Source organism: Schistocerca piceifrons, unplaced genomic scaffold (assembly GCF_021461385.2).
Source record: "Schistocerca piceifrons isolate TAMUIC-IGC-003096 unplaced genomic scaffold, iqSchPice1.1 HiC_scaffold_1353, whole genome shotgun sequence".
Classification (NCBI taxonomy): Eukaryota; Metazoa; Arthropoda; class Insecta; order Orthoptera; family Acrididae; genus Schistocerca; species Schistocerca piceifrons.
This window is the reverse complement of record NW_025727184.1, coordinates 1-25,947: the sequence shown is the minus strand read 5'-3', so window position 1 is coordinate 25,947 and position 25,947 is coordinate 1. Positions and strand designations below refer to the sequence as shown.

General features: G+C 50.4%; 45 non-coding genes across 45 annotated transcripts; all 45 read right to left on the bottom strand.

The window, feature by feature from the left end:
* Nucleotides 1–260: 260 nt before the first annotated feature.
* Nucleotides 261–342, bottom strand: Trnas-uga. The gene has a single exon. It is a non-coding gene; the product is annotated as a tRNA-Ser (tRNA).
* A 693-nt stretch (nucleotides 343–1,035) lies between these two features.
* Nucleotides 1,036–1,117, bottom strand: Trnas-cga. The gene has a single exon. It is a non-coding gene; the product is annotated as a tRNA-Ser (tRNA).
* A 138-nt stretch (nucleotides 1,118–1,255) lies between these two features.
* Nucleotides 1,256–1,328, bottom strand: Trnak-uuu. Its single transcript has one exon. It is a non-coding gene; the product is annotated as a tRNA-Lys (tRNA).
* A 539-nt stretch (nucleotides 1,329–1,867) lies between these two features.
* Trnaf-gaa lies at nucleotides 1,868–1,940 on the bottom strand. The gene has a single exon. It is a non-coding gene; the product is annotated as a tRNA-Phe (tRNA).
* Nucleotides 1,941–2,539: 599 nt separating this feature from the next.
* Nucleotides 2,540–2,621, bottom strand: Trnas-uga. The gene has a single exon. It is a non-coding gene; the product is annotated as a tRNA-Ser (tRNA).
* Nucleotides 2,622–3,314: 693 nt separating this feature from the next.
* Nucleotides 3,315–3,396, bottom strand: Trnas-cga. The gene has a single exon. It is a non-coding gene; the product is annotated as a tRNA-Ser (tRNA).
* Nucleotides 3,397–3,534: 138 nt separating this feature from the next.
* On the bottom strand, nucleotides 3,535–3,607 carry Trnak-uuu. Its single transcript has one exon. It is a non-coding gene; the product is annotated as a tRNA-Lys (tRNA).
* Nucleotides 3,608–4,146: 539 nt separating this feature from the next.
* Nucleotides 4,147–4,219, bottom strand: Trnaf-gaa. Its single transcript has one exon. It is a non-coding gene; the product is annotated as a tRNA-Phe (tRNA).
* A 599-nt stretch (nucleotides 4,220–4,818) lies between these two features.
* Trnas-uga lies at nucleotides 4,819–4,900 on the bottom strand. Its single transcript has one exon. It is a non-coding gene; the product is annotated as a tRNA-Ser (tRNA).
* A 693-nt stretch (nucleotides 4,901–5,593) lies between these two features.
* Nucleotides 5,594–5,675, bottom strand: Trnas-cga. The gene has a single exon. It is a non-coding gene; the product is annotated as a tRNA-Ser (tRNA).
* Nucleotides 5,676–5,813: 138 nt separating this feature from the next.
* Nucleotides 5,814–5,886, bottom strand: Trnak-uuu. The gene has a single exon. It is a non-coding gene; the product is annotated as a tRNA-Lys (tRNA).
* A 539-nt stretch (nucleotides 5,887–6,425) lies between these two features.
* Nucleotides 6,426–6,498, bottom strand: Trnaf-gaa. Its single transcript has one exon. It is a non-coding gene; the product is annotated as a tRNA-Phe (tRNA).
* A 598-nt stretch (nucleotides 6,499–7,096) lies between these two features.
* On the bottom strand, nucleotides 7,097–7,178 carry Trnas-uga. The gene has a single exon. It is a non-coding gene; the product is annotated as a tRNA-Ser (tRNA).
* A 693-nt stretch (nucleotides 7,179–7,871) lies between these two features.
* On the bottom strand, nucleotides 7,872–7,953 carry Trnas-cga. The gene has a single exon. It is a non-coding gene; the product is annotated as a tRNA-Ser (tRNA).
* A 138-nt stretch (nucleotides 7,954–8,091) lies between these two features.
* Trnak-uuu lies at nucleotides 8,092–8,164 on the bottom strand. Its single transcript has one exon. It is a non-coding gene; the product is annotated as a tRNA-Lys (tRNA).
* Nucleotides 8,165–8,703: 539 nt separating this feature from the next.
* On the bottom strand, nucleotides 8,704–8,776 carry Trnaf-gaa. Its single transcript has one exon. It is a non-coding gene; the product is annotated as a tRNA-Phe (tRNA).
* Nucleotides 8,777–9,375: 599 nt separating this feature from the next.
* Nucleotides 9,376–9,457, bottom strand: Trnas-uga. Its single transcript has one exon. It is a non-coding gene; the product is annotated as a tRNA-Ser (tRNA).
* A 693-nt stretch (nucleotides 9,458–10,150) lies between these two features.
* On the bottom strand, nucleotides 10,151–10,232 carry Trnas-cga. Its single transcript has one exon. It is a non-coding gene; the product is annotated as a tRNA-Ser (tRNA).
* Nucleotides 10,233–10,370: 138 nt separating this feature from the next.
* Trnak-uuu lies at nucleotides 10,371–10,443 on the bottom strand. Its single transcript has one exon. It is a non-coding gene; the product is annotated as a tRNA-Lys (tRNA).
* Nucleotides 10,444–10,982: 539 nt separating this feature from the next.
* Nucleotides 10,983–11,055, bottom strand: Trnaf-gaa. The gene has a single exon. It is a non-coding gene; the product is annotated as a tRNA-Phe (tRNA).
* Nucleotides 11,056–11,654: 599 nt separating this feature from the next.
* Trnas-uga lies at nucleotides 11,655–11,736 on the bottom strand. Its single transcript has one exon. It is a non-coding gene; the product is annotated as a tRNA-Ser (tRNA).
* A 693-nt stretch (nucleotides 11,737–12,429) lies between these two features.
* Trnas-cga lies at nucleotides 12,430–12,511 on the bottom strand. Its single transcript has one exon. It is a non-coding gene; the product is annotated as a tRNA-Ser (tRNA).
* A 138-nt stretch (nucleotides 12,512–12,649) lies between these two features.
* Trnak-uuu lies at nucleotides 12,650–12,722 on the bottom strand. The gene has a single exon. It is a non-coding gene; the product is annotated as a tRNA-Lys (tRNA).
* A 539-nt stretch (nucleotides 12,723–13,261) lies between these two features.
* Nucleotides 13,262–13,334, bottom strand: Trnaf-gaa. Its single transcript has one exon. It is a non-coding gene; the product is annotated as a tRNA-Phe (tRNA).
* A 598-nt stretch (nucleotides 13,335–13,932) lies between these two features.
* Trnas-uga lies at nucleotides 13,933–14,014 on the bottom strand. Its single transcript has one exon. It is a non-coding gene; the product is annotated as a tRNA-Ser (tRNA).
* Nucleotides 14,015–14,707: 693 nt separating this feature from the next.
* Nucleotides 14,708–14,789, bottom strand: Trnas-cga. Its single transcript has one exon. It is a non-coding gene; the product is annotated as a tRNA-Ser (tRNA).
* Nucleotides 14,790–14,927: 138 nt separating this feature from the next.
* Nucleotides 14,928–15,000, bottom strand: Trnak-uuu. Its single transcript has one exon. It is a non-coding gene; the product is annotated as a tRNA-Lys (tRNA).
* Nucleotides 15,001–15,539: 539 nt separating this feature from the next.
* Nucleotides 15,540–15,612, bottom strand: Trnaf-gaa. The gene has a single exon. It is a non-coding gene; the product is annotated as a tRNA-Phe (tRNA).
* A 599-nt stretch (nucleotides 15,613–16,211) lies between these two features.
* Nucleotides 16,212–16,293, bottom strand: Trnas-uga. The gene has a single exon. It is a non-coding gene; the product is annotated as a tRNA-Ser (tRNA).
* A 693-nt stretch (nucleotides 16,294–16,986) lies between these two features.
* On the bottom strand, nucleotides 16,987–17,068 carry Trnas-cga. Its single transcript has one exon. It is a non-coding gene; the product is annotated as a tRNA-Ser (tRNA).
* A 138-nt stretch (nucleotides 17,069–17,206) lies between these two features.
* Nucleotides 17,207–17,279, bottom strand: Trnak-uuu. Its single transcript has one exon. It is a non-coding gene; the product is annotated as a tRNA-Lys (tRNA).
* Nucleotides 17,280–17,818: 539 nt separating this feature from the next.
* On the bottom strand, nucleotides 17,819–17,891 carry Trnaf-gaa. Its single transcript has one exon. It is a non-coding gene; the product is annotated as a tRNA-Phe (tRNA).
* A 599-nt stretch (nucleotides 17,892–18,490) lies between these two features.
* On the bottom strand, nucleotides 18,491–18,572 carry Trnas-uga. The gene has a single exon. It is a non-coding gene; the product is annotated as a tRNA-Ser (tRNA).
* A 693-nt stretch (nucleotides 18,573–19,265) lies between these two features.
* Nucleotides 19,266–19,347, bottom strand: Trnas-cga. Its single transcript has one exon. It is a non-coding gene; the product is annotated as a tRNA-Ser (tRNA).
* A 138-nt stretch (nucleotides 19,348–19,485) lies between these two features.
* Nucleotides 19,486–19,558, bottom strand: Trnak-uuu. The gene has a single exon. It is a non-coding gene; the product is annotated as a tRNA-Lys (tRNA).
* A 539-nt stretch (nucleotides 19,559–20,097) lies between these two features.
* Trnaf-gaa lies at nucleotides 20,098–20,170 on the bottom strand. The gene has a single exon. It is a non-coding gene; the product is annotated as a tRNA-Phe (tRNA).
* A 598-nt stretch (nucleotides 20,171–20,768) lies between these two features.
* On the bottom strand, nucleotides 20,769–20,850 carry Trnas-uga. Its single transcript has one exon. It is a non-coding gene; the product is annotated as a tRNA-Ser (tRNA).
* A 693-nt stretch (nucleotides 20,851–21,543) lies between these two features.
* Trnas-cga lies at nucleotides 21,544–21,625 on the bottom strand. Its single transcript has one exon. It is a non-coding gene; the product is annotated as a tRNA-Ser (tRNA).
* A 138-nt stretch (nucleotides 21,626–21,763) lies between these two features.
* On the bottom strand, nucleotides 21,764–21,836 carry Trnak-uuu. Its single transcript has one exon. It is a non-coding gene; the product is annotated as a tRNA-Lys (tRNA).
* A 539-nt stretch (nucleotides 21,837–22,375) lies between these two features.
* Nucleotides 22,376–22,448, bottom strand: Trnaf-gaa. The gene has a single exon. It is a non-coding gene; the product is annotated as a tRNA-Phe (tRNA).
* Nucleotides 22,449–23,047: 599 nt separating this feature from the next.
* Trnas-uga lies at nucleotides 23,048–23,129 on the bottom strand. Its single transcript has one exon. It is a non-coding gene; the product is annotated as a tRNA-Ser (tRNA).
* Nucleotides 23,130–23,822: 693 nt separating this feature from the next.
* Nucleotides 23,823–23,904, bottom strand: Trnas-cga. Its single transcript has one exon. It is a non-coding gene; the product is annotated as a tRNA-Ser (tRNA).
* A 138-nt stretch (nucleotides 23,905–24,042) lies between these two features.
* On the bottom strand, nucleotides 24,043–24,115 carry Trnak-uuu. Its single transcript has one exon. It is a non-coding gene; the product is annotated as a tRNA-Lys (tRNA).
* Nucleotides 24,116–24,654: 539 nt separating this feature from the next.
* Trnaf-gaa lies at nucleotides 24,655–24,727 on the bottom strand. Its single transcript has one exon. It is a non-coding gene; the product is annotated as a tRNA-Phe (tRNA).
* Nucleotides 24,728–25,325: 598 nt separating this feature from the next.
* Nucleotides 25,326–25,407, bottom strand: Trnas-uga. The gene has a single exon. It is a non-coding gene; the product is annotated as a tRNA-Ser (tRNA).
* Between the last annotated feature and the right edge of the window lie 540 nt (nucleotides 25,408–25,947).

Below are 25,947 nucleotides of genomic sequence, written 5' to 3'. Positions count from 1 at the left end.
AAACATTCGACTTGCGTTAGCTCGTAAATTGCTACACGTCATCGTCTGCAAGCTAAAAAGGACACATCCGCACTGCCCAGTGAGGCGACACTTGTACTAACACCCGGTGGGCGGCTGTGAGACGAGGAGATGAGCTGCGGCTTCTGGGCGCGACTGTAACGCTGCGCCCTGGATCAAATAACTGGTGACCCATGTGTTTAGTAGTGACGCAACTGCTAGGATGCACCTGAACGTCCATCTTTTGAGAGAGAGAAAATTTTCGCAGTCGGCAGGACTCGAACCTACGCTCCCAGAGGGAATCTGATTTCAAGTCAGACGCCTTAACCACTCGGCCACGACTGCCGGTGGCAGAAGCGACTCCCGACAAGTGAAACCGCCATCTTTAGAAGCAATCTGATGGCAGAAAGCGGCGTGGCCTCACTCTTTCCTGTAGGGTTTCCATTAGCCGTTACGAAAGTGTATTAATTTTCGCCCAGACGGGGACTTGAACCCAGGACCCTTTGGTTGAAAACCTAACGCTCTACCGACTCAGCTATGCGGGCCCACGCACGAGCATTATCGTACAGCTGCGTGGTGAGCGAGTGATTCGCATGTTGTAATTACTGGCTTATGGCTCCAATGGCGACTTCACCGACTTCCCACTGACGCACCGCTGACGCTAGTTTTCTGTCGTCTTAAAACGATGGACATACCTCCAAGCAGCTGCGAGATCTTAAGAAAAGAAACGCTGCACCACTGCCTTCGCCGCACTCGAATGATTCAATTGCGATTCTTAAAAAGAATTGAATGTTCGCTCTGTCCAACACTTTCGAGCACATCTGTGTACTCACGATCTCAGCGACGGCTTTCTGCAGTCCCAGCGTCAGTGCGAGGTGAACCGATGGCCACAGTAAGCAGCGGTCGTCGCGAAACTCAGTAGTCTTAAACGGAAACTTTCGTCTTGTTGAGAATGGCGTCACTGGTTTGCACCCGCATTCGCCCACGCATGTCACATGTGTGCGAAAATTTTTGCTCCTCTCTTTACGCAAAATCGCACGCAGCCGGTAGGATTCGAACCTACGCTCCCAGAGGGAATCTGATTTCGAGTCAGACGCCTTAACCACTCGGCCACGACTGCCGGTAGCGCGGCGTTGTCCCGACACATGCAAATGCTACCGTTTGAAGCACTGTGGTGTCAGAAAACGGCGTAGCTGCATTATTTTCCGTAGCGTTTCCACCGCTACCAGACGAATCGCTACCAAAGTTTTAAAATTTCCGCCCGGACAGGGACTTGAACCCTGGACCCTTAGGTTAAAAGCCTAATGCTCTACCGACTGAGCTATCCGGGCTCGCACGACGCTGTGAAACCTCCCACGATGCACAACTATACATTGACTCATGTCCTTTACTGTTGTGCAATCGTTGCATGGGGCCGTTACTAATAAAACGTCGCCTAAATGCTGTCTGCAAACTTATCGCGCTAAGCTCGTAACACACTATCGAAGACTGCTGGCACACGATGCAACAACAAATTGCACCAGTTGTTACGTCTCATACGTTGGAGCAGAGAATTGACGTGTTTTGTCGACACTCACTGGGCAATTGGAAAATTCGCAAGCATTTCGAATGCAATGTTTCCCACGTTTTCGCTCATTTCACGGTTCCGTTGAAGACGTTCTTCACCACCTGACACAGAAAAAGGAACGCAGTCGGTAGGGCTTTTTTGATTCTTTTGCTTCAAAGGGAGTTAGTTTTCTAGTGAGTTCGTCTTATGGCATGCACTAGACAACCAGAACTGCTACAGCAGAGAGTCATTTTTGTTGTCAGCTGTAGTTGCATTATCACCAACGCAGAGCAATTCCATTGGCGTCGCATCAAAACGAATACCTGCCGAAACCCGGGATCGAACCAGGGACCTTTAGATCTTCAGTCTAACGCTCTCCCAACTGAGCTATTTCGGCTGACATTGAACGTTGCTGTTTGCATGTGTTCGTTCAGCTCTGCCTCGTTGCCAATTTCACAGTCACCTTCGTCTGATAAGACACAGGGACGCTGAAAGGCGAGCAGCCGATGCAGTGAAGTCCCACACACATTTCTTCTGCTTCCATCATCGTAACAAGCAAACATGTCGACTCGACTCGTGTAATATTCACTTCGCTGACTTCACGTGACGCCGCGCTGACGCTAGAAAACCCGTGCTATGTCGATGCCAGGGGCAACTCGTGTGCAGAGAACGAGACACAAGAAGGAGTGAGCCTCTCCACCGTATGAGAGGCAGTATCTAGCAGATACACACGGTAAAACATTCGACTTGCGTTAGCTCGTAAATTGCTACACGTCATCGTCTGCAAGCTAAAAAGGACACATCCGCACTGCCCAGTGAGGCGACACTTGTACTAACACCCGGTGGGCGGCTGTGAGACGAGGAGATGAGCTGCGGCTTCTGGGCGCGACTGTAACGCTGCGCCCTGGATCAAATAACTGGTGACCCATGTGTTTAGTAGTGACGCAACTGCTAGGATGCACCTGAACGTCCATCTTTTGAGAGAGAGAAAATTTTCGCAGTCGGCAGGACTCGAACCTACGCTCCCAGAGGGAATCTGATTTCAAGTCAGACGCCTTAACCACTCGGCCACGACTGCCGGTGGCAGAAGCGACTCCCGACAAGTGAAACCGCCATCTTTAGAAGCAATCTGATGGCAGAAAGCGGCGTGGCCTCACTCTTTCCTGTAGGGTTTCCATTAGCCGTTACGAAAGTGTATTAATTTTCGCCCAGACGGGGACTTGAACCCAGGACCCTTTGGTTGAAAACCTAACGCTCTACCGACTCAGCTATGCGGGCCCACGCACGAGCATTATCGTACAGCTGCGTGGTGAGCGAGTGATTCGCATGTTGTAATTACTGGCTTATGGCTCCAATGGCGACTTCACCGACTTCCCACTGACGCACCGCTGACGCTAGTTTTCTGTCGTCTTAAAACGATGGACATACCTCCAAGCAGCTGCGAGATCTTAAGAAAAGAAACGCTGCACCACTGCCTTCGCCGCACTCGAATGATTCAATTGCGATTCTTAAAAAGAATTGAATGTTCGCTCTGTCCAACACTTTCGAGCACATCTGTGTACTCACGATCTCAGCGACGGCTTTCTGCAGTCCCAGCGTCAGTGCGAGGTGAACCGATGGCCACAGTAAGCAGCGGTCGTCGCGAAACTCAGTAGTCTTAAACGGAAACTTTCGTCTTGTTGAGAATGGCGTCACTGGTTTGCACCCGCATTCGCCCACGCATGTCACATGTGTGCGAAAATTTTTGCTCCTCTCTTTACGCAAAATCGCACGCAGCCGGTAGGATTCGAACCTACGCTCCCAGAGGGAATCTGATTTCGAGTCAGACGCCTTAACCACTCGGCCACGACTGCCGGTAGCGCGGCGTTGTCCCGACACATGCAAATGCTACCGTTTGAAGCACTGTGGTGTCAGAAAACGGCGTAGCTGCATTATTTTCCGTAGCGTTTCCACCGCTACCAGACGAATCGCTACCAAAGTTTTAAAATTTCCGCCCGGACAGGGACTTGAACCCTGGACCCTTAGGTTAAAAGCCTAATGCTCTACCGACTGAGCTATCCGGGCTCGCACGACGCTGTGAAACCTCCCACGATGCACAACTATACATTGACTCATGTCCTTTACTGTTGTGCAATCGTTGCATGGGGCCGTTACTAATAAAACGTCGCCTAAATGCTGTCTGCAAACTTATCGCGCTAAGCTCGTAACACACTATCGAAGACTGCTGGCACACGATGCAACAACAAATTGCACCAGTTGTTACGTCTCATACGTTGGAGCAGAGAATTGACGTGTTTTGTCGACACTCACTGGGCAATTGGAAAATTCGCAAGCATTTCGAATGCAATGTTTCCCACGTTTTCGCTCATTTCACGGTTCCGTTGAAGACGTTCTTCACCACCTGACACAGAAAAAGGAACGCAGTCGGTAGGGCTTTTTTGATTCTTTTGCTTCAAAGGGAGTTAGTTTTCTAGTGAGTTCGTCTTATGGCATGCACTAGACAACCAGAACTGCTACAGCAGAGAGTCATTTTTGTTGTCAGCTGTAGTTGCATTATCACCAACGCAGAGCAATTCCATTGGCGTCGCATCAAAACGAATACCTGCCGAAACCCGGGATCGAACCAGGGACCTTTAGATCTTCAGTCTAACGCTCTCCCAACTGAGCTATTTCGGCTGACATTGAACGTTGCTGTTTGCATGTGTTCGTTCAGCTCTGCCTCGTTGCCAATTTCACAGTCACCTTCGTCTGATAAGACACAGGGACGCTGAAAGGCGAGCAGCCGATGCAGTGAAGTCCCACACACATTTCTTCTGCTTCCATCATCGTAACAAGCAAACATGTCGACTCGACTCGTGTAATATTCACTTCGCTGACTTCACGTGACGCCGCGCTGACGCTAGAAAACCCGTGCTATGTCGATGCCAGGGGCAACTCGTGTGCAGAGAACGAGACACAAGAAGGAGTGAGCCTCTCCACCGTATGAGAGGCAGTATCTAGCAGATACACACGGTAAAACATTCGACTTGCGTTAGCTCGTAAATTGCTACACGTCATCGTCTGCAAGCTAAAAAGGACACATCCGCACTGCCCAGTGAGGCGACACTTGTACTAACACCCGGTGGGCGGCTGTGAGACGAGGAGATGAGCTGCGGCTTCTGGGCGCGACTGTAACGCTGCGCCCTGGATCAAATAACTGGTGACCCATGTGTTTAGTAGTGACGCAACTGCTAGGATGCACCTGAACGTCCATCTTTTGAGAGAGAGAAAATTTTCGCAGTCGGCAGGACTCGAACCTACGCTCCCAGAGGGAATCTGATTTCAAGTCAGACGCCTTAACCACTCGGCCACGACTGCCGGTGGCAGAAGCGACTCCCGACAAGTGAAACCGCCATCTTTAGAAGCAATCTGATGGCAGAAAGCGGCGTGGCCTCACTCTTTCCTGTAGGGTTTCCATTAGCCGTTACGAAAGTGTATTAATTTTCGCCCAGACGGGGACTTGAACCCAGGACCCTTTGGTTGAAAACCTAACGCTCTACCGACTCAGCTATGCGGGCCCACGCACGAGCATTATCGTACAGCTGCGTGGTGAGCGAGTGATTCGCATGTTGTAATTACTGGCTTATGGCTCCAATGGCGACTTCACCGACTTCCCACTGACGCACCGCTGACGCTAGTTTTCTGTCGTCTTAAAACGATGGACATACCTCCAAGCAGCTGCGAGATCTTAAGAAAAGAAACGCTGCACCACTGCCTTCGCCGCACTCGAATGATTCAATTGCGATTCTTAAAAAGAATTGAATGTTCGCTCTGTCCAACACTTTCGAGCACATCTGTGTACTCACGATCTCAGCGACGGCTTTCTGCAGTCCCAGCGTCAGTGCGAGGTGAACCGATGGCCACAGTAAGCAGCGGTCGTCGCGAAACTCAGTAGTCTTAAACGGAAACTTTCGTCTTGTTGAGAATGGCGTCACTGGTTTGCACCCGCATTCGCCCACGCATGTCACATGTGTGCGAAAATTTTTGCTCCTCTCTTTACGCAAAATCGCACGCAGCCGGTAGGATTCGAACCTACGCTCCCAGAGGGAATCTGATTTCGAGTCAGACGCCTTAACCACTCGGCCACGACTGCCGGTAGCGCGGCGTTGTCCCGACACATGCAAATGCTACCGTTTGAAGCACTGTGGTGTCAGAAAACGGCGTAGCTGCATTATTTTCCGTAGCGTTTCCACCGCTACCAGACGAATCGCTACCAAAGTTTTAAAATTTCCGCCCGGACAGGGACTTGAACCCTGGACCCTTAGGTTAAAAGCCTAATGCTCTACCGACTGAGCTATCCGGGCTCGCACGACGCTGTGAAACCTCCCACGATGCACAACTATACATTGACTCATGTCCTTTACTGTTGTGCAATCGTTGCATGGGGCCGTTACTAATAAAACGTCGCCTAAATGCTGTCTGCAAACTTATCGCGCTAAGCTCGTAACACACTATCGAAGACTGCTGGCACACGATGCAACAACAAATTGCACCAGTTGTTACGTCTCATACGTTGGAGCAGAGAATTGACGTGTTTTGTCGACACTCACTGGGCAATTGGAAAATTCGCAAGCATTTCGAATGCAATGTTTCCCACGTTTTCGCTCATTTCACGGTTCCGTTGAAGACGTTCTTCACCACCTGACACAGAAAAAGGAACGCAGTCGGTAGGGCTTTTTTGATTCTTTTGCTTCAAAGGGAGTTAGTTTTCTAGTGAGTTCGTCTTATGGCATGCACTAGACAACCAGAACTGCTACAGCAGAGAGTCATTTTTGTTGTCAGCTGTAGTTGCATTATCACCAACGCAGAGCAATTCCATTGGCGTCGCATCAAAACGAATACCTGCCGAAACCCGGGATCGAACCAGGGACCTTTAGATCTTCAGTCTAACGCTCTCCCAACTGAGCTATTTCGGCTGACATTGAACGTTGCTGTTTGCATGTGTTCGTTCAGCTCTGCCTCGTTGCCAATTTCACAGTCACCTTCGTCTGATAAGACACAGGGACGCTGAAAGGCGAGCAGCCGATGCAGTGAAGTCCCACACACATTCTTCTGCTTCCATCATCGTAACAAGCAAACATGTCGACTCGACTCGTGTAATATTCACTTCGCTGACTTCACGTGACGCCGCGCTGACGCTAGAAAACCCGTGCTATGTCGATGCCAGGGGCAACTCGTGTGCAGAGAACGAGACACAAGAAGGAGTGAGCCTCTCCACCGTATGAGAGGCAGTATCTAGCAGATACACACGGTAAAACATTCGACTTGCGTTAGCTCGTAAATTGCTACACGTCATCGTCTGCAAGCTAAAAAGGACACATCCGCACTGCCCAGTGAGGCGACACTTGTACTAACACCCGGTGGGCGGCTGTGAGACGAGGAGATGAGCTGCGGCTTCTGGGCGCGACTGTAACGCTGCGCCCTGGATCAAATAACTGGTGACCCATGTGTTTAGTAGTGACGCAACTGCTAGGATGCACCTGAACGTCCATCTTTTGAGAGAGAGAAAATTTTCGCAGTCGGCAGGACTCGAACCTACGCTCCCAGAGGGAATCTGATTTCAAGTCAGACGCCTTAACCACTCGGCCACGACTGCCGGTGGCAGAAGCGACTCCCGACAAGTGAAACCGCCATCTTTAGAAGCAATCTGATGGCAGAAAGCGGCGTGGCCTCACTCTTTCCTGTAGGGTTTCCATTAGCCGTTACGAAAGTGTATTAATTTTCGCCCAGACGGGGACTTGAACCCAGGACCCTTTGGTTGAAAACCTAACGCTCTACCGACTCAGCTATGCGGGCCCACGCACGAGCATTATCGTACAGCTGCGTGGTGAGCGAGTGATTCGCATGTTGTAATTACTGGCTTATGGCTCCAATGGCGACTTCACCGACTTCCCACTGACGCACCGCTGACGCTAGTTTTCTGTCGTCTTAAAACGATGGACATACCTCCAAGCAGCTGCGAGATCTTAAGAAAAGAAACGCTGCACCACTGCCTTCGCCGCACTCGAATGATTCAATTGCGATTCTTAAAAAGAATTGAATGTTCGCTCTGTCCAACACTTTCGAGCACATCTGTGTACTCACGATCTCAGCGACGGCTTTCTGCAGTCCCAGCGTCAGTGCGAGGTGAACCGATGGCCACAGTAAGCAGCGGTCGTCGCGAAACTCAGTAGTCTTAAACGGAAACTTTCGTCTTGTTGAGAATGGCGTCACTGGTTTGCACCCGCATTCGCCCACGCATGTCACATGTGTGCGAAAATTTTTGCTCCTCTCTTTACGCAAAATCGCACGCAGCCGGTAGGATTCGAACCTACGCTCCCAGAGGGAATCTGATTTCGAGTCAGACGCCTTAACCACTCGGCCACGACTGCCGGTAGCGCGGCGTTGTCCCGACACATGCAAATGCTACCGTTTGAAGCACTGTGGTGTCAGAAAACGGCGTAGCTGCATTATTTTCCGTAGCGTTTCCACCGCTACCAGACGAATCGCTACCAAAGTTTTAAAATTTCCGCCCGGACAGGGACTTGAACCCTGGACCCTTAGGTTAAAAGCCTAATGCTCTACCGACTGAGCTATCCGGGCTCGCACGACGCTGTGAAATCTCCCACGATGCACAACTATACATTGACTCATGTCCTTTACTGTTGTGCAATCGTTGCATGGGGCCGTTACTAATAAAACGTCGCCTAAATGCTGTCTGCAAACTTATCGCGCTAAGCTCGTAACACACTATCGAAGACTGCTGGCACACGATGCAACAACAAATTGCACCAGTTGTTACGTCTCATACGTTGGAGCAGAGAATTGACGTGTTTTGTCGACACTCACTGGGCAATTGGAAAATTCGCAAGCATTTCGAATGCAATGTTTCCCACGTTTTCGCTCATTTCACGGTTCCGTTGAAGACGTTCTTCACCACCTGACACAGAAAAAGGAACGCAGTCGGTAGGGCTTTTTTGATTCTTTTGCTTCAAAGGGAGTTAGTTTTCTAGTGAGTTCGTCTTATGGCATGCACTAGACAACCAGAACTGCTACAGCAGAGAGTCATTTTTGTTGTCAGCTGTAGTTGCATTATCACCAACGCAGAGCAATTCCATTGGCGTCGCATCAAAACGAATACCTGCCGAAACCCGGGATCGAACCAGGGACCTTTAGATCTTCAGTCTAACGCTCTCCCAACTGAGCTATTTCGGCTGACATTGAACGTTGCTGTTTGCATGTGTTCGTTCAGCTCTGCCTCGTTGCCAATTTCACAGTCACCTTCGTCTGATAAGACACAGGGACGCTGAAAGGCGAGCAGCCGATGCAGTGAAGTCCCACACACATTTCTTCTGCTTCCATCATCGTAACAAGCAAACATGTCGACTCGACTCGTGTAATATTCACTTCGCTGACTTCACGTGACGCCGCGCTGACGCTAGAAAACCCGTGCTATGTCGATGCCAGGGGCAACTCGTGTGCAGAGAACGAGACACAAGAAGGAGTGAGCCTCTCCACCGTATGAGAGGCAGTATCTAGCAGATACACACGGTAAAACATTCGACTTGCGTTAGCTCGTAAATTGCTACACGTCATCGTCTGCAAGCTAAAAAGGACACATCCGCACTGCCCAGTGAGGCGACACTTGTACTAACACCCGGTGGGCGGCTGTGAGACGAGGAGATGAGCTGCGGCTTCTGGGCGCGACTGTAACGCTGCGCCCTGGATCAAATAACTGGTGACCCATGTGTTTAGTAGTGACGCAACTGCTAGGATGCACCTGAACGTCCATCTTTTGAGAGAGAGAAAATTTTCGCAGTCGGCAGGACTCGAACCTACGCTCCCAGAGGGAATCTGATTTCAAGTCAGACGCCTTAACCACTCGGCCACGACTGCCGGTGGCAGAAGCGACTCCCGACAAGTGAAACCGCCATCTTTAGAAGCAATCTGATGGCAGAAAGCGGCGTGGCCTCACTCTTTCCTGTAGGGTTTCCATTAGCCGTTACGAAAGTGTATTAATTTTCGCCCAGACGGGGACTTGAACCCAGGACCCTTTGGTTGAAAACCTAACGCTCTACCGACTCAGCTATGCGGGCCCACGCACGAGCATTATCGTACAGCTGCGTGGTGAGCGAGTGATTCGCATGTTGTAATTACTGGCTTATGGCTCCAATGGCGACTTCACCGACTTCCCACTGACGCACCGCTGACGCTAGTTTTCTGTCGTCTTAAAACGATGGACATACCTCCAAGCAGCTGCGAGATCTTAAGAAAAGAAACGCTGCACCACTGCCTTCGCCGCACTCGAATGATTCAATTGCGATTCTTAAAAAGAATTGAATGTTCGCTCTGTCCAACACTTTCGAGCACATCTGTGTACTCACGATCTCAGCGACGGCTTTCTGCAGTCCCAGCGTCAGTGCGAGGTGAACCGATGGCCACAGTAAGCAGCTGTCGTCGCGAAACTCAGTAGTCTTAAACGGAAACTTTCGTCTTGTTGAGAATGGCGTCACTGGTTTGCACCCGCATTCGCCCACGCATGTCACATGTGTGCGAAAATTTTTGCTCCTCTCTTTACGCAAAATCGCACGCAGCCGGTAGGATTCGAACCTACGCTCCCAGAGGGAATCTGATTTCGAGTCAGACGCCTTAACCACTCGGCCACGACTGCCGGTAGCGCGGCGTTGTCCCGACACATGCAAATGCTACCGTTTGAAGCACTGTGGTGTCAGAAAACGGCGTAGCTGCATTATTTTCCGTAGCGTTTCCACCGCTACCAGACGAATCGCTACCAAAGTTTTAAAATTTCCGCCCGGACAGGGACTTGAACCCTGGACCCTTAGGTTAAAAGCCTAATGCTCTACCGACTGAGCTATCCGGGCTCGCACGACGCTGTGAAACCTCCCACGATGCACAACTATACATTGACTCATGTCCTTTACTGTTGTGCAATCGTTGCATGGGGCCGTTACTAATAAAACGTCGCCTAAATGCTGTCTGCAAACTTATCGCGCTAAGCTCGTAACACACTATCGAAGACTGCTGGCACACGATGCAACAACAAATTGCACCAGTTGTTACGTCTCATACGTTGGAGCAGAGAATTGACGTGTTTTGTCGACACTCACTGGGCAATTGGAAAATTCGCAAGCATTTCGAATGCAATGTTTCCCACGTTTTCGCTCATTTCACGGTTCCGTTGAAGACGTTCTTCACCACCTGACACAGAAAAAGGAACGCAGTCGGTAGGGCTTTTTTGATTCTTTTGCTTCAAAGGGAGTTAGTTTTCTAGTGAGTTCGTCTTATGGCATGCACTAGACAACCAGAACTGCTACAGCAGAGAGTCATTTTTGTTGTCAGCTGTAGTTGCATTATCACCAACGCAGAGCAATTCCATTGGCGTCGCATCAAAACGAATACCTGCCGAAACCCGGGATCGAACCAGGGACCTTTAGATCTTCAGTCTAACGCTCTCCCAACTGAGCTATTTCGGCTGACATTGAACGTTGCTGTTTGCATGTGTTCGTTCAGCTCTGCCTCGTTGCCAATTTCACAGTCACCTTCGTCTGATAAGACACAGGGACGCTGAAAGGCGAGCAGCCGATGCAGTGAAGTCCCACACACATTTCTTCTGCTTCCATCATCGTAACAAGCAAACATGTCGACTCGACTCGTGTAATATTCACTTCGCTGACTTCACGTGACGCCGCGCTGACGCTAGAAAACCCGTGCTATGTCGATGCCAGGGGCAACTCGTGTGCAGAGAACGAGACACAAGAAGGAGTGAGCCTCTCCACCGTATGAGAGGCAGTATCTAGCAGATACACACGGTAAAACATTCGACTTGCGTTAGCTCGTAAATTGCTACACGTCATCGTCTGCAAGCTAAAAAGGACACATCCGCACTGCCCAGTGAGGCGACACTTGTACTAACACCCGGTGGGCGGCTGTGAGACGAGGAGATGAGCTGCGGCTTCTGGGCGCGACTGTAACGCTGCGCCCTGGATCAAATAACTGGTGACCCATGTGTTTAGTAGTGACGCAACTGCTAGGATGCACCTGAACGTCCATCTTTTGAGAGAGAGAAAATTTTCGCAGTCGGCAGGACTCGAACCTACGCTCCCAGAGGGAATCTGATTTCAAGTCAGACGCCTTAACCACTCGGCCACGACTGCCGGTGGCAGAAGCGACTCCCGACAAGTGAAACCGCCATCTTTAGAAGCAATCTGATGGCAGAAAGCGGCGTGGCCTCACTCTTTCCTGTAGGGTTTCCATTAGCCGTTACGAAAGTGTATTAATTTTCGCCCAGACGGGGACTTGAACCCAGGACCCTTTGGTTGAAAACCTAACGCTCTACCGACTCAGCTATGCGGGCCCACGCACGAGCATTATCGTACAGCTGCGTGGTGAGCGAGTGATTCGCATGTTGTAATTACTGGCTTATGGCTCCAATGGCGACTTCACCGACTTCCCACTGACGCACCGCTGACGCTAGTTTTCTGTCGTCTTAAAACGATGGACATACCTCCAAGCAGCTGCGAGATCTTAAGAAAAGAAACGCTGCACCACTGCCTTCGCCGCACTCGAATGATTCAATTGCGATTCTTAAAAAGAATTGAATGTTCGCTCTGTCCAACACTTTCGAGCACATCTGTGTACTCACGATCTCAGCGACGGCTTTCTGCAGTCCCAGCGTCAGTGCGAGGTGAACCGATGGCCACAGTAAGCAGCGGTCGTCGCGAAACTCAGTAGTCTTAAACGGAAACTTTCGTCTTGTTGAGAATGGCGTCACTGGTTTGCACCCGCATTCGCCCACGCATGTCACATGTGTGCGAAAATTTTTGCTCCTCTCTTTACGCAAAATCGCACGCAGCCGGTAGGATTCGAACCTACGCTCCCAGAGGGAATCTGATTTCGAGTCAGACGCCTTAACCACTCGGCCACGACTGCCGGTAGCGCGGCGTTGTCCCGACACATGCAAATGCTACCGTTTGAAGCACTGTGGTGTCAGAAAACGGCGTAGCTGCATTATTTTCCGTAGCGTTTCCACCGCTACCAGACGAATCGCTACCAAAGTTTTAAAATTTCCGCCCGGACAGGGACTTGAACCCTGGACCCTTAGGTTAAAAGCCTAATGCTCTACCGACTGAGCTATCCGGGCTCGCACGACGCTGTGAAACCTCCCACGATGCACAACTATACATTGACTCATGTCCTTTACTGTTGTGCAATCGTTGCATGGGGCCGTTACTAATAAAACGTCGCCTAAATGCTGTCTGCAAACTTATCGCGCTAAGCTCGTAACACACTATCGAAGACTGCTGGCACACGATGCAACAACAAATTGCACCAGTTGTTACGTCTCATACGTTGGAGCAGAGAATTGACGTGTTTTGTCGACACTCACTGGGCAATTGGAAAATTCGCAAGCATTTCGAATGCAATGTTTCCCACGTTTTCGCTCATTTCACGGTTCCGTTGAAGACGTTCTTCACCACCTGACACAGAAAAAGGAACGCAGTCGGTAGGGCTTTTTTGATTCTTTTGCTTCAAAGGGAGTTAGTTTTCTAGTGAGTTCGTCTTATGGCATGCACTAGACAACCAGAACTGCTACAGCAGAGAGTCATTTTTGTTGTCAGCTGTAGTTGCATTATCACCAACGCAGAGCAATTCCATTGGCGTCGCATCAAAACGAATACCTGCCGAAACCCGGGATCGAACCAGGGACCTTTAGATCTTCAGTCTAACGCTCTCCCAACTGAGCTATTTCGGCTGACATTGAACGTTGCTGTTTGCATGTGTTCGTTCAGCTCTGCCTCGTTGCCAATTTCACAGTCACCTTCGTCTGATAAGACACAGGGACGCTGAAAGGCGAGCAGCCGATGCAGTGAAGTCCCACACACATTCTTCTGCTTCCATCATCGTAACAAGCAAACATGTCGACTCGACTCGTGTAATATTCACTTCGCTGACTTCACGTGACGCCGCGCTGACGCTAGAAAACCCGTGCTATGTCGATGCCAGGGGCAACTCGTGTGCAGAGAACGAGACACAAGAAGGAGTGAGCCTCTCCACCGTATGAGAGGCAGTATCTAGCAGATACACACGGTAAAACATTCGACTTGCGTTAGCTCGTAAATTGCTACACGTCATCGTCTGCAAGCTAAAAAGGACACATCCGCACTGCCCAGTGAGGCGACACTTGTACTAACACCCGGTGGGCGGCTGTGAGACGAGGAGATGAGCTGCGGCTTCTGGGCGCGACTGTAACGCTGCGCCCTGGATCAAATAACTGGTGACCCATGTGTTTAGTAGTGACGCAACTGCTAGGATGCACCTGAACGTCCATCTTTTGAGAGAGAGAAAATTTTCGCAGTCGGCAGGACTCGAACCTACGCTCCCAGAGGGAATCTGATTTCAAGTCAGACGCCTTAACCACTCGGCCACGACTGCCGGTGGCAGAAGCGACTCCCGACAAGTGAAACCGCCATCTTTAGAAGCAATGTGATGGCAGAAAGCGGCGTGGCCTCACTCTTTCCTGTAGGGTTTCCATTAGCCGTTACGAAAGTGTATTAATTTTCGCCCAGACGGGGACTTGAACCCAGGACCCTTTGGTTGAAAACCTAACGCTCTACCGACTCAGCTATGCGGGCCCACGCACGAGCATTATCGTACAGCTGCGTGGTGAGCGAGTGATTCGCATGTTGTAATTACTGGCTTATGGCTCCAATGGCGACTTCACCGACTTCCCACTGACGCACCGCTGACGCTAGTTTTCTGTCGTCTTAAAACGATGGACATACCTCCAAGCAGCTGCGAGATCTTAAGAAAAGAAACGCTGCACCACTGCCTTCGCCGCACTCGAATGATTCAATTGCGATTCTTAAAAAGAATTGAATGTTCGCTCTGTCCAACACTTTCGAGCACATCTGTGTACTCACGATCTCAGCGACGGCTTTCTGCAGTCCCAGCGTCAGTGCGAGGTGAACCGATGGCCACAGTAAGCAGCGGTCGTCGCGAAACTCAGTAGTCTTAAACGGAAACTTTCGTCTTGTTGAGAATGGCGTCACTGGTTTGCACCCGCATTCGCCCACGCATGTCACATGTGTGCGAAAATTTTTGCTCCTCTCTTTACGCAAAATCGCACGCAGCCGGTAGGATTCGAACCTACGCTCCCAGAGGGAATCTGATTTCGAGTCAGACGCCTTAACCACTCGGCCACGACTGCCGGTAGCGCGGCGTTGTCCCGACACATGCAAATGCTACCGTTTGAAGCACTGTGGTGTCAGAAAACGGCGTAGCTGCATTATTTTCCGTAGCGTTTCCACCGCTACCAGACGAATCGCTACCAAAGTTTTAAAATTTCCGCCCGGACAGGGACTTGAACCCTGGACCCTTAGGTTAAAAGCCTAATGCTCTACCGACTGAGCTATCCGGGCTCGCACGACGCTGTGAAATCTCCCACGATGCACAACTATACATTGACTCATGTCCTTTACTGTTGTGCAATCGTTGCATGGGGCCGTTACTAATAAAACGTCGCCTAAATGCTGTCTGCAAACTTATCGCGCTAAGCTCGTAACACACTATCGAAGACTGCTGGCACACGATGCAACAACAAATTGCACCAGTTGTTACGTCTCATACGTTGGAGCAGAGAATTGACGTGTTTTGTCGACACTCACTGGGCAATTGGAAAATTCGCAAGCATTTCGAATGCAATGTTTCCCACGTTTTCGCTCATTTCACGGTTCCGTTGAAGACGTTCTTCACCACCTGACACAGAAAAAGGAACGCAGTCGGTAGGGCTTTTTTGATTCTTTTGCTTCAAAGGGAGTTAGTTTTCTAGTGAGTTCGTCTTATGGCATGCACTAGACAACCAGAACTGCTACAGCAGAGAGTCATTTTTGTTGTCAGCTGTAGTTGCATTATCACCAACGCAGAGCAATTCCATTGGCGTCGCATCAAAACGAATACCTGCCGAAACCCGGGATCGAACCAGGGACCTTTAGATCTTCAGTCTAACGCTCTCCCAACTGAGCTATTTCGGCTGACATTGAACGTTGCTGTTTGCATGTGTTCGTTCAGCTCTGCCTCGTTGCCAATTTCACAGTCACCTTCGTCTGATAAGACACAGGGACGCTGAAAGGCGAGCAGCCGATGCAGTGAAGTCCCACACACATTTCTTCTGCTTCCATCATCGTAACAAGCAAACATGTCGACTCGACTCGTGTAATATTCACTTCGCTGACTTCACGTGACGCCGCGCTGACGCTAGAAAACCCGTGCTATGTCGATGCCAGGGGCAACTCGTGTGCAGAGAACGAGACACAAGAAGGAGTGAGCCTCTCCACCGTATGAGAGGCAGTATCTAGCAGATACACACGGTAAAACATTCGACTTGCGTTAGCTCGTAAATTGCTACACGTCATCGTCTGCAAGCTAAAAAGGACACATCCGCACTGCCCAGTGAGGCGACACTTGTACTAACACCCGGTGGGCGGCTGTGAGACGAGGAGATGAGCTGCGGCTTCTGGGCGCGACTGTAACGCTGCGCCCTGGATCAAATAACTGGTGACCCATGTGTTTAGTAGTGACGCAACTGCTAGGATGCACCTGAACGTCCATCTTTTGAGAGAGAGAAAATTTTCGCAGTCGGCAGGACTCGAACCTACGCTCCCAGAGGGAATCTGATTTCAAGTCAGACGCCTTAACCACTCGGCCACGACTGCCGGTGGCAGAAGCGACTCCCGACAAGTGAAACCGCCATCTTTAGAAGCAATCTGATGGCAGAAAGCGGCGTGGCCTCACTCTTTCCTGTAGGGTTTCCATTAGCCGTTACGAAAGTGTATTAATTTTCGCCCAGACGGGGACTTGAACCCAGGACCCTTTGGTTGAAAACCTAACGCTCTACCGACTCAGCTATGCGGGCCCACGCACGAGCATTATCGTACAGCTGCGTGGTGAGCGAGTGATTCGCATGTTGTAATTACTGGCTTATGGCTCCAATGGCGACTTCACCGACTTCCCACTGACGCACCGCTGACGCTAGTTTTCTGTCGTCTTAAAACGATGGACATACCTCCAAGCAGCTGCGAGATCTTAAGAAAAGAAACGCTGCACCACTGCCTTCGCCGCACTCGAATGATTCAATTGCGATTCTTAAAAAGAATTGAATGTTCGCTCTGTCCAACACTTTCGAGCACATCTGTGTACTCACGATCTCAGCGACGGCTTTCTGCAGTCCCAGCGTCAGTGCGAGGTGAACCGATGGCCACAGTAAGCAGCGGTCGTCGCGAAACTCAGTAGTCTTAAACGGAAACTTTCGTCTTGTTGAGAATGGCGTCACTGGTTTGCACCCGCATTCGCCCACGCATGTCACATGTGTGCGAAAATTTTTGCTCCTCTCTTTACGCAAAATCGCACGCAGCCGGTAGGATTCGAACCTACGCTCCCAGAGGGAATCTGATTTCGAGTCAGACGCCTTAACCACTCGGCCACGACTGCCGGTAGCGCGGCGTTGTCCCGACACATGCAAATGCTACCGTTTGAAGCACTGTGGTGTCAGAAAACGGCGTAGCTGCATTATTTTCCGTAGCGTTTCCACCGCTACCAGACGAATCGCTACCAAAGTTTTAAAATTTCCGCCCGGACAGGGACTTGAACCCTGGACCCTTAGGTTAAAAGCCTAATGCTCTACCGACTGAGCTATCCGGGCTCGCACGACGCTGTGAAACCTCCCACGATGCACAACTATACATTGACTCATGTCCTTTACTGTTGTGCAATCGTTGCATGGGGCCGTTACTAATAAAACGTCGCCTAAATGCTGTCTGCAAACTTATCGCGCTAAGCTCGTAACACACTATCGAAGACTGCTGGCACACGATGCAACAACAAATTGCACCAGTTGTTACGTCTCATACGTTGGAGCAGAGAATTGACGTGTTTTGTCGACACTCACTGGGCAATTGGAAAATTCGCAAGCATTTCGAATGCAATGTTTCCCACGTTTTCGCTCATTTCACGGTTCCGTTGAAGACGTTCTTCACCACCTGACACAGAAAAAGGAACGCAGTCGGTAGGGCTTTTTTGATTCTTTTGCTTCAAAGGGAGTTAGTTTTCTAGTGAGTTCGTCTTATGGCATGCACTAGACAACCAGAACTGCTACAGCAGAGAGTCATTTTTGTTGTCAGCTGTAGTTGCATTATCACCAACGCAGAGCAATTCCATTGGCGTCGCATCAAAACGAATACCTGCCGAAACCCGGGATCGAACCAGGGACCTTTAGATCTTCAGTCTAACGCTCTCCCAACTGAGCTATTTCGGCTGACATTGAACGTTGCTGTTTGCATGTGTTCGTTCAGCTCTGCCTCGTTGCCAATTTCACAGTCACCTTCGTCTGATAAGACACAGGGACGCTGAAAGGCGAGCAGCCGATGCAGTGAAGTCCCACACACATTTCTTCTGCTTCCATCATCGTAACAAGCAAACATGTCGACTCGACTCGTGTAATATTCACTTCGCTGACTTCACGTGACGCCGCGCTGACGCTAGAAAACCCGTGCTATGTCGATGCCAGGGGCAACTCGTGTGCAGAGAACGAGACACAAGAAGGAGTGAGCCTCTCCACCGTATGAGAGGCAGTATCTAGCAGATACACACGGTAAAACATTCGACTTGCGTTAGCTCGTAAATTGCTACACGTCATCGTCTGCAAGCTAAAAAGGACACATCCGCACTGCCCAGTGAGGCGACACTTGTACTAACACCCGGTGGGCGGCTGTGAGACGAGGAGATGAGCTGCGGCTTCTGGGCGCGACTGTAACGCTGCGCCCTGGATCAAATAACTGGTGACCCATGTGTTTAGTAGTGACGCAACTGCTAGGATGCACCTGAACGTCCATCTTTTGAGAGAGAGAAAATTTTCGCAGTCGGCAGGACTCGAACCTACGCTCCCAGAGGGAATCTGATTTCAAGTCAGACGCCTTAACCACTCGGCCACGACTGCCGGTGGCAGAAGCGACTCCCGACAAGTGAAACCGCCATCTTTAGAAGCAATCTGATGGCAGAAAGCGGCGTGGCCTCACTCTTTCCTGTAGGGTTTCCATTAGCCGTTACGAAAGTGTATTAATTTTCGCCCAGACGGGGACTTGAACCCAGGACCCTTTGGTTGAAAACCTAACGCTCTACCGACTCAGCTATGCGGGCCCACGCACGAGCATTATCGTACAGCTGCGTGGTGAGCGAGTGATTCGCATGTTGTAATTACTGGCTTATGGCTCCAATGGCGACTTCACCGACTTCCCACTGACGCACCGCTGACGCTAGTTTTCTGTCGTCTTAAAACGATGGACATACCTCCAAGCAGCTGCGAGATCTTAAGAAAAGAAACGCTGCACCACTGCCTTCGCCGCACTCGAATGATTCAATTGCGATTCTTAAAAAGAATTGAATGTTCGCTCTGTCCAACACTTTCGAGCACATCTGTGTACTCACGATCTCAGCGACGGCTTTCTGCAGTCCCAGCGTCAGTGCGAGGTGAACCGATGGCCACAGTAAGCAGCGGTCGTCGCGAAACTCAGTAGTCTTAAACGGAAACTTTCGTCTTGTTGAGAATGGCGTCACTGGTTTGCACCCGCATTCGCCCACGCATGTCACATGTGTGCGAAAATTTTTGCTCCTCTCTTTACGCAAAATCGCACGCAGCCGGTAGGATTCGAACCTACGCTCCCAGAGGGAATCTGATTTCGAGTCAGACGCCTTAACCACTCGGCCACGACTGCCGGTAGCGCGGCGTTGTCCCGACACATGCAAATGCTACCGTTTGAAGCACTGTGGTGTCAGAAAACGGCGTAGCTGCATTATTTTCCGTAGCGTTTCCACCGCTACCAGACGAATCGCTACCAAAGTTTTAAAATTTCCGCCCGGACAGGGACTTGAACCCTGGACCCTTAGGTTAAAAGCCTAATGCTCTACCGACTGAGCTATCCGGGCTCGCACGACGCTGTGAAACCTCCCACGATGCACAACTATACATTGACTCATGTCCTTTACTGTTGTGCAATCGTTGCATGGGGCCGTTACTAATAAAACGTCGCCTAAATGCTGTCTGCAAACTTATCGCGCTAAGCTCGTAACACACTATCGAAGACTGCTGGCACACGATGCAACAACAAATTGCACCAGTTGTTACGTCTCATACGTTGGAGCAGAGAATTGACGTGTTTTGTCGACACTCACTGGGCAATTGGAAAATTCGCAAGCATTTCGAATGCAATGTTTCCCACGTTTTCGCTCATTTCACGGTTCCGTTGAAGACGTTCTTCACCACCTGACACAGAAAAAGGAACGCAGTCGGTAGGGCTTTTTTGATTCTTTTGCTTCAAAGGGAGTTAGTTTTCTAGTGAGTTCGTCTTATGGCATGCACTAGACAACCAGAACTGCTACAGCAGAGAGTCATTTTTGTTGTCAGCTGTAGTTGCATTATCACCAACGCAGAGCAATTCCATTGGCGTCGCATCAAAACGAATACCTGCCGAAACCCGGGATCGAACCAGGGACCTTTAGATCTTCAGTCTAACGCTCTCCCAACTGAGCTATTTCGGCTGACATTGAACGTTGCTGTTTGCATGTGTTCGTTCAGCTCTGCCTCGTTGCCAATTTCACAGTCACCTTCGTCTGATAAGACACAGGGACGCTGAAAGGCGAGCAGCCGATGCAGTGAAGTCCCACACACATTCTTCTGCTTCCATCATCGTAACAAGCAAACATGTCGACTCGACTCGTGTAATATTCACTTCGCTGACTTCACGTGACGCCGCGCTGACGCTAGAAAACCCGTGCTATGTCGATGCCAGGGGCAACTCGTGTGCAGAGAACGAGACACAAGAAGGAGTGAGCCTCTCCACCGTATGAGAGGCAGTATCTAGCAGATACACACGGTAAAACATTCGACTTGCGTTAGCTCGTAAATTGCTACACGTCATCGTCTGCAAGCTAAAAAGGACACATCCGCACTGCCCAGTGAGGCGACACTTGTACTAACACCCGGTGGGCGGCTGTGAGACGAGGAGATGAGCTGCGGCTTCTGGGCGCGACTGTAACGCTGCGCCCTGGATCAAATAACTGGTGACCCATGTGTTTAGTAGTGACGCAACTGCTAGGATGCACCTGAACGTCCATCTTTTGAGAGAGAGAAAATTTTCGCAGTCGGCAGGACTCGAACCTACGCTCCCAGAGGGAATCTGATTTCAAGTCAGACGCCTTAACCACTCGGCCACGACTGCCGGTGGCAGAAGCGACTCCCGACAAGTGAAACCGCCATCTTTAGAAGCAATCTGATGGCAGAAAGCGGCGTGGCCTCACTCTTTCCTGTAGGGTTTCCATTAGCCGTTACGAAAGTGTATTAATTTTCGCCCAGACGGGGACTTGAACCCAGGACCCTTTGGTTGAAAACCTAACGCTCTACCGACTCAGCTATGCGGGCCCACGCACGAGCATTATCGTACAGCTGCGTGGTGAGCGAGTGATTCGCATGTTGTAATTACTGGCTTATGGCTCCAATGGCGACTTCACCGACTTCCCACTGACGCACCGCTGACGCTAGTTTTCTGTCGTCTTAAAACGATGGACATACCTCCAAGCAGCTGCGAGATCTTAAGAAAAGAAACGCTGCACCACTGCCTTCGCCGCACTCGAATGATTCAATTGCGATTCTTAAAAAGAATTGAATGTTCGCTCTGTCCAACACTTTCGAGCACATCTGTGTACTCACGATCTCAGCGACGGCTTTCTGCAGTCCCAGCGTCAGTGCGAGGTGAACCGATGGCCACAGTAAGCAGCGGTCGTCGCGAAACTCAGTAGTCTTAAACGGAAACTTTCGTCTTGTTGAGAATGGCGTCACTGGTTTGCACCCGCATTCGCCCACGCATGTCACATGTGTGCGAAAATTTTTGCTCCTCTCTTTACGCAAAATCGCACGCAGCCGGTAGGATTCGAACCTACGCTCCCAGAGGGAATCTGATTTCGAGTCAGACGCCTTAACCACTCGGCCACGACTGCCGGTAGCGCGGCGTTGTCCCGACACATGCAAATGCTACCGTTTGAAGCACTGTGGTGTCAGAAAACGGCGTAGCTGCATTATTTTCCGTAGCGTTTCCACCGCTACCAGACGAATCGCTACCAAAGTTTTAAAATTTCCGCCCGGACAGGGACTTGAACCCTGGACCCTTAGGTTAAAAGCCTAATGCTCTACCGACTGAGCTATCCGGGCTCGCACGACGCTGTGAAATCTCCCACGATGCACAACTATACATTGACTCATGTCCTTTACTGTTGTGCAATCGTTGCATGGGGCCGTTACTAATAAAACGTCGCCTAAATGCTGTCTGCAAACTTATCGCGCTAAGCTCGTAACACACTATCGAAGACTGCTGGCACACGATGCAACAACAAATTGCACCAGTTGTTACGTCTCATACGTTGGAGCAGAGAATTGACGTGTTTTGTCGACACTCACTGGGCAATTGGAAAATTCGCAAGCATTTCGAATGCAATGTTTCCCACGTTTTCGCTCATTTCACGGTTCCGTTGAAGACGTTCTTCACCACCTGACACAGAAAAAGGAACGCAGTCGGTAGGGCTTTTTTGATTCTTTTGCTTCAAAGGGAGTTAGTTTTCTAGTGAGTTCGTCTTATGGCATGCACTAGACAACCAGAACTGCTACAGCAGAGAGTCATTTTTGTTGTCAGCTGTAGTTGCATTATCACCAACGCAGAGCAATTCCATTGGCGTCGCATCAAAACGAATACCTGCCGAAACCCGGGATCGAACCAGGGACCTTTAGATCTTCAGTCTAACGCTCTCCCAACTGAGCTATTTCGGCTGACATTGAACGTTGCTGTTTGCATGTGTTCGTTCAGCTCTGCCTCGTTGCCAATTTCACAGTCACCTTCGTCTGATAAGACACAGGGACGCTGAAAGGCGAGCAGCCGATGCAGTGAAGTCCCACACACATTTCTTCTGCTTCCATCATCGTAACAAGCAAACATGTCGACTCGACTCGTGTAATATTCACTTCGCTGACTTCACGTGACGCCGCGCTGACGCTAGAAAACCCGTGCTATGTCGATGCCAGGGGCAACTCGTGTGCAGAGAACGAGACACAAGAAGGAGTGAGCCTCTCCACCGTATGAGAGGCAGTATCTAGCAGATACACACGGTAAAACATTCGACTTGCGTTAGCTCGTAAATTGCTACACGTCATCGTCTGCAAGCTAAAAAGGACACATCCGCACTGCCCAGTGAGGCGACACTTGTACTAACACCCGGTGGGCGGCTGTGAGACGAGGAGATGAGCTGCGGCTTCTGGGCGCGACTGTAACGCTGCGCCCTGGATCAAATAACTGGTGACCCATGTGTTTAGTAGTGACGCAACTGCTAGGATGCACCTGAACGTCCATCTTTTGAGAGAGAGAAAATTTTCGCAGTCGGCAGGACTCGAACCTACGCTCCCAGAGGGAATCTGATTTCAAGTCAGACGCCTTAACCACTCGGCCACGACTGCCGGTGGCAGAAGCGACTCCCGACAAGTGAAACCGCCATCTTTAGAAGCAATCTGATGGCAGAAAGCGGCGTGGCCTCACTCTTTCCTGTAGGGTTTCCATTAGCCGTTACGAAAGTGTATTAATTTTCGCCCAGACGGGGACTTGAACCCAGGACCCTTTGGTTGAAAACCTAACGCTCTACCGACTCAGCTATGCGGGCCCACGCACGAGCATTATCGTACAGCTGCGTGGTGAGCGAGTGATTCGCATGTTGTAATTACTGGCTTATGGCTCCAATGGCGACTTCACCGACTTCCCACTGACGCACCGCTGACGCTAGTTTTCTGTCGTCTTAAAACGATGGACATACCTCCAAGCAGCTGCGAGATCTTAAGAAAAGAAACGCTGCACCACTGCCTTCGCCGCACTCGAATGATTCAATTGCGATTCTTAAAAAGAATTGAATGTTCGCTCTGTCCAACACTTTCGAGCACATCTGTGTACTCACGATCTCAGCGACGGCTTTCTGCAGTCCCAGCGTCAGTGCGAGGTGAACCGATGGCCACAGTAAGCAGCGGTCGTCGCGAAACTCAGTAGTCTTAAACGGAAACTTTCGTCTTGTTGAGAATGGCGTCACTGGTTTGCACCCGCATTCGCCCACGCATGTCACATGTGTGCGAAAATTTTTGCTCCTCTCTTTACGCAAAATCGCACGCAGCCGGTAGGATTCGAACCTACGCTCCCAGAGGGAATCTGATTTCGAGTCAGACGCCTTAACCACTCGGCCACGACTGCCGGTAGCGCGGCGTTGTCCCGACACATGCAAATGCTACCGTTTGAAGCACTGTGGTGTCAGAAAACGGCGTAGCTGCATTATTTTCCGTAGCGTTTCCACCGCTACCAGACGAATCGCTACCAAAGTTTTAAAATTTCCGCCCGGACAGGGACTTGAACCCTGGACCCTTAGGTTAAAAGCCTAATGCTCTACCGACTGAGCTATCCGGGCTCGCACGACGCTGTGAAACCTCCCACGATGCACAACTATACATTGACTCATGTCCTTTACTGTTGTGCAATCGTTGCATGGGGCCGTTACTAATAAAACGTCGCCTAAATGCTGTCTGCAAACTTATCGCGCTAAGCTCGTAACACACTATCGAAGACTGCTGGCACACGATGCAACAACAAATTGCACCAGTTGTTACGTCTCATACGTTGGAGCAGAGAATTGACGTGTTTTGTCGACACTCACTGGGCAATTGGAAAATTCGCAAGCATTTCGAATGCAATGTTTCCCACGTTTTCGCTCATTTCACGGTTCCGTTGAAGACGTTCTTCACCACCTGACACAGAAAAAGGAACGCAGTCGGTAGGGCTTTTTTGATTCTTTTGCTTCAAAGGGAGTTAGTTTTCTAGTGAGTTCGTCTTATGGCATGCACTAGACAACCAGAACTGCTACAGCAGAGAGTCATTTTTGTTGTCAGCTGTAGTTGCATTATCACCAACGCAGAGCAATTCCATTGGCGTCGCATCAAAACGAATACCTGCCGAAACCCGGGATCGAACCAGGGACCTTTAGATCTTCAGTCTAACGCTCTCCCAACTGAGCTATTTCGGCTGACATTGAACGTTGCTGTTTGCATGTGTTCGTTCAGCTCTGCCTCGTTGCCAATTTCACAGTCACCTTCGTCTGATAAGACACAGGGACGCTGAAAGGCGAGCAGCCGATGCAGTGAAGTCCCACACACATTCTTCTGCTTCCATCATCGTAACAAGCAAACATGTCGACTCGACTCGTGTAATATTCACTTCGCTGACTTCACGTGACGCCGCGCTGACGCTAGAAAACCCGTGCTATGTCGATGCCAGGGGCAACTCGTGTGCAGAGAACGAGACACAAGAAGGAGTGAGCCTCTCCACCGTATGAGAGGCAGTATCTAGCAGATACACACGGTAAAACATTCGACTTGCGTTAGCTCGTAAATTGCTACACGTCATCGTCTGCAAGCTAAAAAGGACACATCCGCACTGCCCAGTGAGGCGACACTTGTACTAACACCCGGTGGGCGGCTGTGAGACGAGGAGATGAGCTGCGGCTTCTGGGCGCGACTGTAACGCTGCGCCCTGGATCAAATAACTGGTGACCCATGTGTTTAGTAGTGACGCAACTGCTAGGATGCACCTGAACGTCCATCTTTTGAGAGAGAGAAAATTTTCGCAGTCGGCAGGACTCGAACCTACGCTCCCAGAGGGAATCTGATTTCAAGTCAGACGCCTTAACCACTCGGCCACGACTGCCGGTGGCAGAAGCGACTCCCGACAAGTGAAACCGCCATCTTTAGAAGCAATCTGATGGCAGAAAGCGGCGTGGCCTCACTCTTTCCTGTAGGGTTTCCATTAGCCGTTACGAAAGTGTATTAATTTTCGCCCAGACGGGGACTTGAACCCAGGACCCTTTGGTTGAAAACCTAACGCTCTACCGACTCAGCTATGCGGGCCCACGCACGAGCATTATCGTACAGCTGCGTGGTGAGCGAGTGATTCGCATGTTGTAATTACTGGCTTATGGCTCCAATGGCGACTTCACCGACTTCCCACTGACGCACCGCTGACGCTAGTTTTCTGTCGTCTTAAAACGATGGACATACCTCCAAGCAGCTGCGAGATCTTAAGAAAAGAAACGCTGCACCACTGCCTTCGCCGCACTCGAATGATTCAATTGCGATTCTTAAAAAGAATTGAATGTTCGCTCTGTCCAACACTTTCGAGCACATCTGTGTACTCACGATCTCAGCGACGGCTTTCTGCAGTCCCAGCGTCAGTGCGAGGTGAACCGAT